Genomic DNA, 11539 nt, shown 5'->3' with positions numbered 1-11539 from the left:
CCTTCACACCTCTCTCCCCACTGACAATAGGTGTGTGTGTGTGAGAGTGTCTTATATGTGTGATGCCTATTCTTCTTCAGCAGTCTCTGAGGCTTCAGAGCAGGATTTCCCTCCAACATCCATGAGGAGGAATCTGGTTAGTCCGGTTGGAGCTCTTCCACACACACACACACACTTAAAAAAAAAAAAGAAGGTGTCCGTCCTCTGCTTTGAAAAGCATGCCTCTGCTGCCCCCTCAACATCAACACCACCTCTGGAAGCTCCCGTGGCTCATGACAGAGACCACTAGGCGAGTGAGGGGGGGGGGGGCAATGTCACAACACCATTCTCAAAGTTCTCCTCATAAACCTCAGCGCGGGTTCCCCTCTTCCTCTTTAAGCGTTCCGCTGCTCTTACAGGCAAACTCAGGCAAAATTCCGCCTCAGCCTCAGCCGGGTCTATGCAAACACGGAACTATGGAAGACGGAACTAGTGGAAAACAGGAAGGAGCACTGACTAGACAGAGTAAGATTACTGAGAGTGAGTGTGTGTGCGAGTGCATGTGTGTGTGTGTGTGTGTGTGCATTCCCCCATTGTGGTTTCAGATTTTTTTGGGGGAGGGAACCTTACAGTTGTAGTTTACGCCCAGTGTCTCTTCTATAGGTCATGAAACATTTGTAGGAGGGGGCTGAAAAAAGACCCGCCTCCTCCCATAACACGCTTGTATAGTGGTTGCCCATGGTAACCGTTACCTGATAGGCATGACAGGCCCTTCTTGTCCCGTTGCACTCGGGGCTAATAAAAACAAATCATCCAAACACTGCTTTTAAAATGTATTAAATAAAAACAGTTTGAAACTAATTAACTAATAAACTAAACTAATTAACCACTTTTCAAGAAGCAAACTTGGGTTGCTACAAGATTTGATTAGCTGATTTTCCAGGGCTGCAATGATTTATCAGTCATTTATGAATGTTAAGTTCTGTGTATTCAGCTTATTCAATCAGACATTTTTTCTGATTTCTTTGCGTCTTCATGAAAATAAAATGAATATCTTTGACATCTATGGTCTTCGTCATTTTTGGGATTTGTCGCAGCACTTTAAAATAAAGGGTAAAATTAAGTGAAAAAAGAAAAATAATCATATTGTGCATTTTGATGGATAATGCAGGATGCAAATAAACTTTACAAATGTTACAAATATGTGCAAAATGGCTCAGGAGCAAACCCAAAGGTGAAACCCCGGAAGGACAAAGCAGAAACTAAGTTGCACCAAACTCCACAAAACTTGGAACTAAGAAACATGTCACAGCCCAAGACAGACAAAAAAGTCCATCGGGACCATGGCCTCAACTCAACAGGAAGCTGGCCATTTTGAATTAGGTGTCTGCTTGGTATAATAGCTTTGAGAGATCCCTGTTAAATCTTACACAATGCCGTAATAGCTGTAGTAGCTTTAATTAACGGTCATATTTTGGAGTCAAAGTCTTTGTTTCAGTCAGTGCATTTTGAATTGTTGGCTCCTGACATAATCATATTAAGTTATAAATACATTTTACCCGCTGTACCGATATCGCCAACCCCGAATTCAGCCGAAAGAGAGCAGCTGAGGACCGTCTTTGTTCTCTCAATACAATCTCAGGCTCTGTTCCTGCAAATGTTCACCATCACACTCTGGCTTCCATCTTTAACATCCACTGAACACAAAACAAACCCGTGATCGCCTGGGACACGAATATCCATTATAGAGATAATGAGATTTTCTCATGAACATAACCAAAAAGTCCAATCCAGTCAACACTCCATGCTTTATTTTATTCCCACACTTATTTCCTGTAACCATGCCTCAGAGGAGAAAATCGTGTTCCTAGCACAAACATTCCAGTCAACGCCAACTAAAACCCAGAGCAGGGATTCCTGTTAAATCTTGCCTTCTATCAAACAAGAAGCCACACATCAGAACCAGTAACAACATCGGGAGGGGATACAGTAACACTAAAACCCTGAAATAACAACAAACACTGATATCTGACAATTGTCCAAACCCTTCCTGGCTCTGTCATGTGGAGAAATGAAGTGATGAAAGATGAAGTGAGTGGCAGGGAGAAGGGGCAAAGTAACAAGACACCAGTTGGATTTAGGACACGTTCAATACATTTAATGGTTTCAAATGATCTATAGCTGAAAGCAATGAGACAGATTGGGAATTCTTGATGTTGGACTCATTCTCTTATATGCAGTTTGCTGAATTGCTAAAACTATACCTCACAAAAGCCTTACATGTCAAACACCATCTCTGATTCAATCTGTTATTTTGGATCACAGCACCGAGAAGCACGACCCAGCAGCAGATAGTTATCACACACAGACACACACAACCCTTACCATTACCTGGCACTGGTGCGCATATGTATTTGCATGTTGTTACACAACGGACCAAACCAGAGCTGAATCACTGCCTTCCCTTTGCCTGGCAATAATATTGGGTAACAACTAACATCAGTTACTTTTTAAGGAAGTACGTTCCAGAGCGTTGGTCAAGATCTCCACTTTTGTATCCTGGTCTACATAGCTTGATCCTGAGTCACGTAGTAGAGAAGAGAAGCATTTATTATATTAACATCAGTACAAACTGTGACCTAAACAACTGAGAAATTCCTGTTGATGCCCTCGACTTACTGGAAGTCACGCTACTCAGAACTCAGACGGGAGCCATTTGAAAATAAAAGACGGTCCCTTTCCTCAGCCTGTGGTCAAGGTCAGTGCTGCACTCTGTGGAGCAAACCACCTCGTGTGTGTCTTACAGGGTGTGAAGATGTCTTCCAACAGAAAAGCTGACAACATGCGGGTTCACTATCCCACGAATCTTGGAAGCCATGTGTGGCCACTGCCTTTCAGTAAGGCCATAAACCACAAGCATGCGTCACTGATCCCTCAAACCAGACGATTATTTGCAGCGCTGGGGCGTTCCTCCAAGAATAACTGGTGTGTGTTTGTGTTTGGGATCAGATGCTGCAGCGTTTGACAGCTCATTTCTGAAGAAAGAAAAAAACAAAGCAGGACGAGAATTTAAACGTCACTTAGGAGCAGCATCTGCTTTGGTGACAAGTGTTTTTTTCCTTGTACGATGTAAAAGTGCGTAATTATTCCAACCCACTGAGGTAAAACACAGGAAGACTGACGGAGAACTATCCTGATGATCACAGCCACATCTTCTGAACCACTGAACCTCGGAAGAGTCACAACCAGGTCCATGTCGAATACGAGTCGAGTGAGTTCATGAGCTTCAATGCTCCACATAGAGCTATTATTACACAAAATTTGTGCAATGTCTGTCATCAGAGTTTTCCTACTGTGTAACTAGAGCTTGATATAAATCGCAAAAATGACAGCATTAATAATACGACAATATTTCAATATCTTAAAATGGCCTATTACAAAACCACGAATAAGTCAAGAGTCGTCATCTTCAACCTACAGTAAAGGAAACGATCAGGTCTGAATGCAGCCAATACTCAATTCCAAGTCCTATTACAGGTCCAGAATAATCAGGACTTAAAAGTGCAACATAAACCACATATTCTGCCGCAAACTCTGGGCCAATGCCTGATTTTGAAAAACATAAAAAAAAAACAAGTGGGCTGAGACCTGATTGACATCATTGGTGAGATCATATCTGGTCAACAAAAGATGTTCAGGGCCCAAAGTGGAAATTAAAGAGGCACAATTCTGACACAATGACAAGTCAGACCATCAGTGCAATTATTCTGAAGCTGTTAGTTTGAGTTGGAGGTAAAAAAGATTAATGAATCCATTCCTACCAGATGATCTCGGATAGATCCACATGATACTAACACATGATTTATTACGTTGATTGCCTGAATCTCATCACTGAGTCTTTTTCTTTTTAGGTGGGTTCAGACCATGGGGCAGTTGTTTCTGGTACAGTGACCAATTCAACAAAGAGACTGGAAACAAAAGCCTAGAGGAGAAGCAGAAACCCACTTTTCAGTTAGACTGCTTGATTTACATGGAGAAGATCGAAATGTTCACAAAAAAAACAAAAAAACAATACTGTAAAAAACTTTTTGATGCAAGTTGGCAGTAAATATACACACACACACAAGCCAGGCATATGCTTGTTGGAGATATGGCCTCAGACCACATGCAGTCAGTAATTAAAGGCCACAAGTCAGTAACAATCTCATACTCGCTCATACAGGTTACACTACATGACCTCTAAGACTAAAGTACATGATAATGACTAAACATAGGTTGGTTAACTGCCAACAAAGCTGGGGGTCAGGTTGAGATGATCCCTAATCCCATTAATAAATAAACCAAATAAATATTTCACAACGCTGGCGTGTAAATTCTCTGAACCTCATATGCTGTGTAAATAAGTGTTGATACCTGCAGAGCGCTCACATCAAGCAAAGTACTGATGCAAGCGACATACGGTGAGGTGAAACAGTTTTGGTGAGGTACCGCAGCGGCATGTGTGTATTCCAGGCGCGTTGTTTACTGCATCCTGACTTGTGCGCACCAAGTGTACAACATTTAAAATCTAAAAAAGGTCTATTGTGCTACATTTGATGAAAATGAGTGACATGACATCCAATCTCCTCCCTATCCCAAGCACACCACGGAACGACAGTGGCCTTTGCATACCAACAAGGACGTACACATTATTTATCACAACTCTCTCTCAACTCTCTATCGCTCCTCTGTTCCTCTTTTCTTCTTCACTGATTTATGCGTCAGGTTTATGTGGGTGAACAGCCGTTCTTCACTGTTTGCATGAGCTCCCGCTTCAGAATGCTGAGCACAAGTCTGTTCAAACTGCTGTAGAAACATGTTGGCTCGAGACTGCGGCCCTTTACCTACTAAAGGCTTTTTCCCTATAAGGTTACATAAATAAGATGTGTGTGTTTGAATTATCTGTTGCTATCTGCGATCAGCCAGATATTGATTTATTAACCTGATCCATCATCAGTTAGGTAAAATCGACTCTCGACTGAAGGCATATCCTTGTTGAAATATTGCTTATAGTTATATTATAACTTCTGCTTTTCCATGTTGATAAAAGTCTCCTCTCATAACTCCCAGTCACACAGACACAGCCAACAGATTACAACAATAGCCCAAAAAAAACAGTTGTAAAACCACCAGTGAACCCTTTTCTTCCCAAAAGACATCAAGGTTTTGGAAAAACATTCCACAAATACCACAGAGTCACAAGAAAATATCACCACACTATTCATGTGATTCAACACTGAAGCCAAACTGTGTACGAGATGCAAACACTGCATGGTTTATTGGAGTGACTGGAGCTGCCATGTGCTGCCACCCTTGACCCGCACGCAAGGTCTTGACCCCTCTGCCTTGCACAGCATGTGCTTGTGTCTGTGGGCTGACACGTATGTTCACATGATCAGCTGAAGCACACAAACACAACGAGGCGATGACTCAACATGGAGAAATGTCGTCGTCGTCGTCGTTGCCCTGCAGCCGCTTGCCTCTCTGCGGCTCTCTTACACTTTATCTTTTCTGGCCAGTCCCATGCGTTTCTGCCTGAAGGATGCAGATAAAGGCCAGGTTGTCTCAGACTTAAGCTCCTGACCTGTGACGTCAAGAGACTGCCGGAATATTCTTTTTACAGCTCAGAGATGTTTCCTATGGGGGAATAAAATCACCCTGATAATGTCAAGTATTTAAAAAAAGCTCCTTTTTACCACTGGCAATCAGCTTTTCCTTACTCTGGAGCAGGATTGTTGTTAAACTAATCTTTGGGAGTTTAACCAGATTAATGTTTGGAAAAAAATACACACTCTCAGTCACTCACAATCCCAGCTGACATAGAGCAAAAGGTGGGGTAGTCCATCGAAGGGCCACATATACACTACCATTCAAAAGTTTGGCGTCACTTAGGTGTATAGAGGCCCATTTCCAGCAACCATCTCTCCAGTGTTCTAATGGTACATTGTGTTTGCTAATCGCGTTAGAAGACTATTGGATGATTAGAAAACCCTTGAAAACCATTGTGCAATTATGTTAGCACAGCTGAAAACAGTTTTGCTGGTTCTTTGACAAAAGGGCAAAAAAAAATATTTCTAATTTTGTCAATGTCTTGACTGTATTTTCTATTCATTTTGCAACTCTTTTGATGAATAAAATTGTGACTTTTAATGAAAAACACAAAAAAATTGTATAGGTGACCCCAAACTTTTGAACGGTAGTATACATCTCACACGCTAATCTAAAATTTAGAGTGCCCAATTTGCCTAATCCCAAAATCTGCATGTTTTTGGACTGTGGGAGGAAACCAGAGAAAACAAACACACACACACACGTGGAGAACATGCACACTCCATGCAGAAAGGCCCTTGTTCTGACCGGGTCGTGAACCCAGAGTCTTCTTGCTGCAAAGGCAAGAGTGCAAACCACTACACCAACCGGCCCTTTGAAAAAAATAAATGAATAAATACAATTTAGAGCGTGCATTTTTCCTTCCTGGGTTATTACTACGCAGGCTGCAGCGGTGAAATTCTTCAGATTCTTGGATCGACAAAACAACTGAAGTCATTCTCTTCCATGCAGGTTTTAGGAAGTGTGATGCAAGCGCAGTGAACAAATATCAGCTCTTGTAACAGTACGTTCTAAAATCTGCTGATGAAATTTTCCCTCTACCAAATGTAATAAAGTGGAAGAATCACAGAAGCGAAAACTTCCTTCCAATGAGGTTTTTTTTTTTTAGCCAGAGACACAATCAGATAACAGGAGGTTAACTGCTCCAGCTGTTGTTATGGCGCTCCATCAAATCAAGGTAATGATTAACTGCAGAGTAACCCCCCCCCCCCCAACTCCCAGCAATAAATCCAGAGCAGTCTAGTGTTGTAAAACCAATCAGTCCCTATCATAGGTGTCTATGATCAGTGTGTTAATGGAGCCAAGCTGTTTTGACTTAGTAACACTGTTTTTTTTTAAAGGGTTTAGCTGCTTAATGGCCAACAAAAACAACACAGAACACACAACTATCCAAACACTGTTTACTTTCATTTCCATTTCAACTGCTTTAAAGCAACACTATATCTTTTTTCGCACTAAAATCAGTGCGTCTATCCAGGACTTTTAAACATGAGTGAAGCTGTAAAAAAAAGGCAATTAACACCATTCCTACTACCATTGGTTGTTCTGTCCTGCAGTGTTTTTTCCCACCCCTGTGTCACCTGTGCATGACCTCGATGTCATGGACCTCTCTGAGAGAAACAATACCAACACTACAATATTACAGTGGTGCTTCATAACTGACTCCAGTTCAGCATTACTTGAAATGTTTGTCTCAAATCATCATGATGTTACACACTTATCTAAGACTGGCTATCATGTGCTGAAATCCCTTATTGATTCAAGAGGTCCCAATTCGATTCGATTTTCATTGAATTCAACATGAATTCATTTAGAGATATTTCAGTCCATGTCAATTTTCACAGAACTAATGCTGCAAATTGTATAATATTTGGATCTCTCTAACCTTTTTATTTAATATGACCACTCAGTACAACACTGCAGTCATAGGTGAGACCTGAAAACTCTATAAAGTCTGTTCAAGTTTATAAAACTAACGCAGTGCCCGTAGGAAGTATTCCTATAGTGGGAGCTGAAGAAGATTTTAACTTGTCCTCTTGGAAACAGTGAAGTGCTACGATACACGTCCTACATAAATGAATTGAAAAATCTTCAACTGTCAACTTGAGCTATTTGGGCTAACGAAAAGTGTCGGGCTAGGCTATGACACGTGTCAATACATACAAACAAACATTGTCTCTTACCAGTAGGCTATTGTCTACATTATTGCAGAGTATTTCACCAAGAGAGCAGTAGGCTATTCGCGACCTTTAGAACCGCGTCCTATGAAAGACAAATCCTGATGGCGCCCCTGCCTGGTGTAGCTTGATAAATCAGCCAAAATTAAAATTACTCCAAAAAAAACAAGGATGCACACACCATCGGGCCATGCTCAACCCATATCCCAAATCTTCGATTCGGTCGATCTGACCAACGGTCAACGAGATATGTCCGTCACAGACACACAGACAGACACAACTTGCTTTATAGATCGATATCCATCCTCCAATTACCACAGACAATTTAAAGTAAATAACAAGTTTTCCCAGCAGAGGCTTGGCCTGCATCCATGACCTCTTTGCACATCAGAGGAGGACAACATTGATGTTGTGTTGTTCTGATGGGACAGTTGAGGACACAAAGAAACAGAATTAAGACAACAATGACACCGAAGCATCTAAAACGCAGCATATAGAAGTATTTGACAGCATGTGGCAGTTACATAAGACTGTCGCACAGGTTACAGGAAACTATTGCGATCAGGTCTCGCAGGATTTCTACCGTCTCATGAGATTTGCACAGAGGATCACTCATCTTGTGTACTGGCAAAACAACTGAACACCAACCGTGTGGCCTCTAGATATTGGATGATCCTAATAAAAATGTATATGAATCAGTTAATTGTTTTATAACCAGCCTGACACTGATCCTCTACCCACTGAAAGTGCAAAGGAAGAGGTTCAGTTGCATAGTGGTAAAGAAAGAGGGCTCATTCTTCCTTTTACAAAGTCACTGTACATATAAATAAAAAACTTCACTGTGTTGCTTCATTCCTTCTTCCAGTGAAGCACAGATCCTCAGTAAGTTCTCTCTTTCAAATGAAAACAATCAGCCCTTGTTATGGCTTTGGAAGGACGTGCCACCGAACATGACAGACGATTTAAGAGAAACAAACATCCCCCACGAGTTTTGCTCTTCTTCTCTCTTTCGCTGAGCTGACTGAGATAAACGAGTTCGTTAAATCAAGCAAAAACAAAACACGCCGCTATTTGGTGGCTGCTGAGTAACACTGGCTAAGATATTTGGTTTGATGGTTTTGGTTGCAACATGTATTTGCTCGGCGCCTAGGGTTTGAAATGCTGAACAGGCCACTGATAAATGACTAAAAATGCTTGTAAATTGTCGTTAGATACTGTATGACTCACTGAGAGTAACCACAGCTGATGTGAAACTAACGGGGAAATCACATGACTTCCACAGAAAATGTGCGATGATGAAAAAAGATTATGTGCTGAAAGAAAAGATTTAATTTCAGAGATAGAGTGTGTGGTTGGACAGTGTGTATCTTCATGTGACATAGTTTTTTGAGTTAATACGTGTTTGTTATCGGGGGCGTTTACTGTCTACATTTTCAATTTTGTTTTCTTCCTGCACAGAATATTACATACATCTTGTTTAACTTTGTTTAACAAACAATGACACCTTTGCATCTTTGATAACCTGAGTATCATCTAATCTAAATTATATTGCAACAAATTAAACTGTGTTAAATTTGGTGCCATTTGTCTGTCTGTGTGTGTGTTTCTGATAAGTTATCAGATAAGTACAATACCAGATCTTTGCACTTCATTTATCAGTCACTTTGCTTGTGCCTACAAACAGGTTAACCACTATATCTATATCTGATGCCAATCTTTAGATATCAGTGCAAACGATGCCCAATAAGACTACTAACCCACTCTCCATTTGTATATGTATATATTGTATAATATGTATTTGACTTATGTATTTAAGTTAACTAAAATTACGTTTTTTTCACTGAATAACACTGCGTTTTGTGTTTGTACAACAGTGTTCTTCCAAATAAAAATAAAAATAATATGGTGCTTACAAACAAGCGATTAAAAAACTTCTCAAATAAAGGTTTGGATATAAAAGTGAGTTAACAGCATTGATTGACAGTAAAGTTCCTGAGAGCAAAATCTTAACTTAACTAAACTTAACTTAACTAAACTAAACATGAATCGGTTGATGTCGACACATTTACTGTGAACCTCAGTTTGGAAAACATGAACTCTCACGCCATCAATCGCACACACAAAAAAACAGTTAATTTACGGACTCAGCGTAGAACTGAGCTGAAGTGATGTTGTGTCACTTCTCAAATAAAGATTTGAAACTATCAAATGTTTCACTGTTGAGTTAAACGACATGTTTCGCTGTTGTTTGTGTGTGTTTATGTGTGTTCTTCTTACCCTGTAGCTGCTGAAGCTGCTGCTGCTGCTGTGGCTCCAACGTGTTTTCTGACGGGAGGACAGTGCGCGAGCCTCAGAAAAAAACAGCCAAAGAGTCTGCGCCTCACTGTCAAGATAGTTCACTGAAAACCTTTCTCCCTTCGCTTCTGCTACGCCGGAAGTCACACACGCACCCGGATAAAACGTCCCCCTGAAATGTATATATCGTTGTTTTTGTGTTTGTTTTAGGTCAGTTTTCAATAATATCCAAACATCTATGGCAAACGGTTTTAACATTTAATCGGTAAACACGATATTCACTGTCGATATCTGCAACGTCATTCTTACTAGTCAAAACGACAGTTAGATATCAGTTTTTACGAGTCGAATTGACTTCACAGATACCTGCAATGACGTCACAGATATCGTAATTCGGTTTTTACTAGTCAAAATTAGGTCACAGATATCCGTAGTTAAGTTTTAACAAGTCAACATGACGTCAAATAATATCTGTAATGCTAATTCCGGATTGTCAATGGCGATTAAATGTTACAAAGGCTTGCCATACACACCTGTTTTGCTAACTTGCTTCCTCACTTCAGTTCCACAAGTAATAAACTTACCCTGACATATTTTCTTTGCAATATAAATTCAATTTTTTTTTTCTTCAATTAATTAATTAAATAAATAAAACTGCACTGTGAGCTAAAAGAAGAAGAATCAAAATCAAATCAATATTTGAAGTGACCAACCTTTGCCTTCAAAACAGCATCAATTCTTCTAGGTACACCTGCACACAGAACTCTGCAGGTTGGTTGTTCCATATCTTGGAGAAGTAACCACATGCTTTCTATGGATGTAGGCTGGATTAAACCCTTCTTCTTTTAATTTAATTAGTGCATTCTGACTTTCTACGCCCCAGTTCTTATTGTTTTTGTGCATCGTTGAGTCACTTGGCCTCATTTCCATGTCAGAGGTGTGACCTTTCAGGCCTTTTCAGAATTCTTCCATGAAGACCACTTCTGGCCAGGCTCCTCCAAACAGGACATGGGTGTACCTGGATCCCACAGGTGTCTGCCAGCTCCGAGCTGCTGGACATCATCTGATTTCAAAGGGAAGTCAGAGAGCGAGAGAGTGAGAGATACATACTTCCCTCTAATCTATATATATATATAAGGTTTATGCTACAGCTGTCCTAAATTAACAGCATCGGTAATTCTCAAAATATGTTATTTTTTATGTTTGTGTAACGGTTAATACACCAGTATGTCGGAGCTCTTCCACCTAAATTATATTTTGAATGCTAATATATAATAACTAAACAAAGAAAAAAGTAAAGCACATTATTATTCCCTAAATTCCCTTATCTTATCTTAAATGATAGTGATTAATTTGAATTTTTAGTGGTTGAATGTTTATGCTTGATTAATTTCTGACTTCTCACAGAAGAAGCCCAGTCGGCTCACATTTGGGTATAA

Source organism: Microchirus variegatus, assembly GCF_963457635.1.
Source record: "Microchirus variegatus genome assembly, chromosome: 7".
Taxonomy (NCBI): domain Eukaryota; kingdom Metazoa; phylum Chordata; class Actinopteri; order Pleuronectiformes; family Soleidae; genus Microchirus; species Microchirus variegatus.
Note: the sequence above shows the minus strand (reverse complement) of the source record.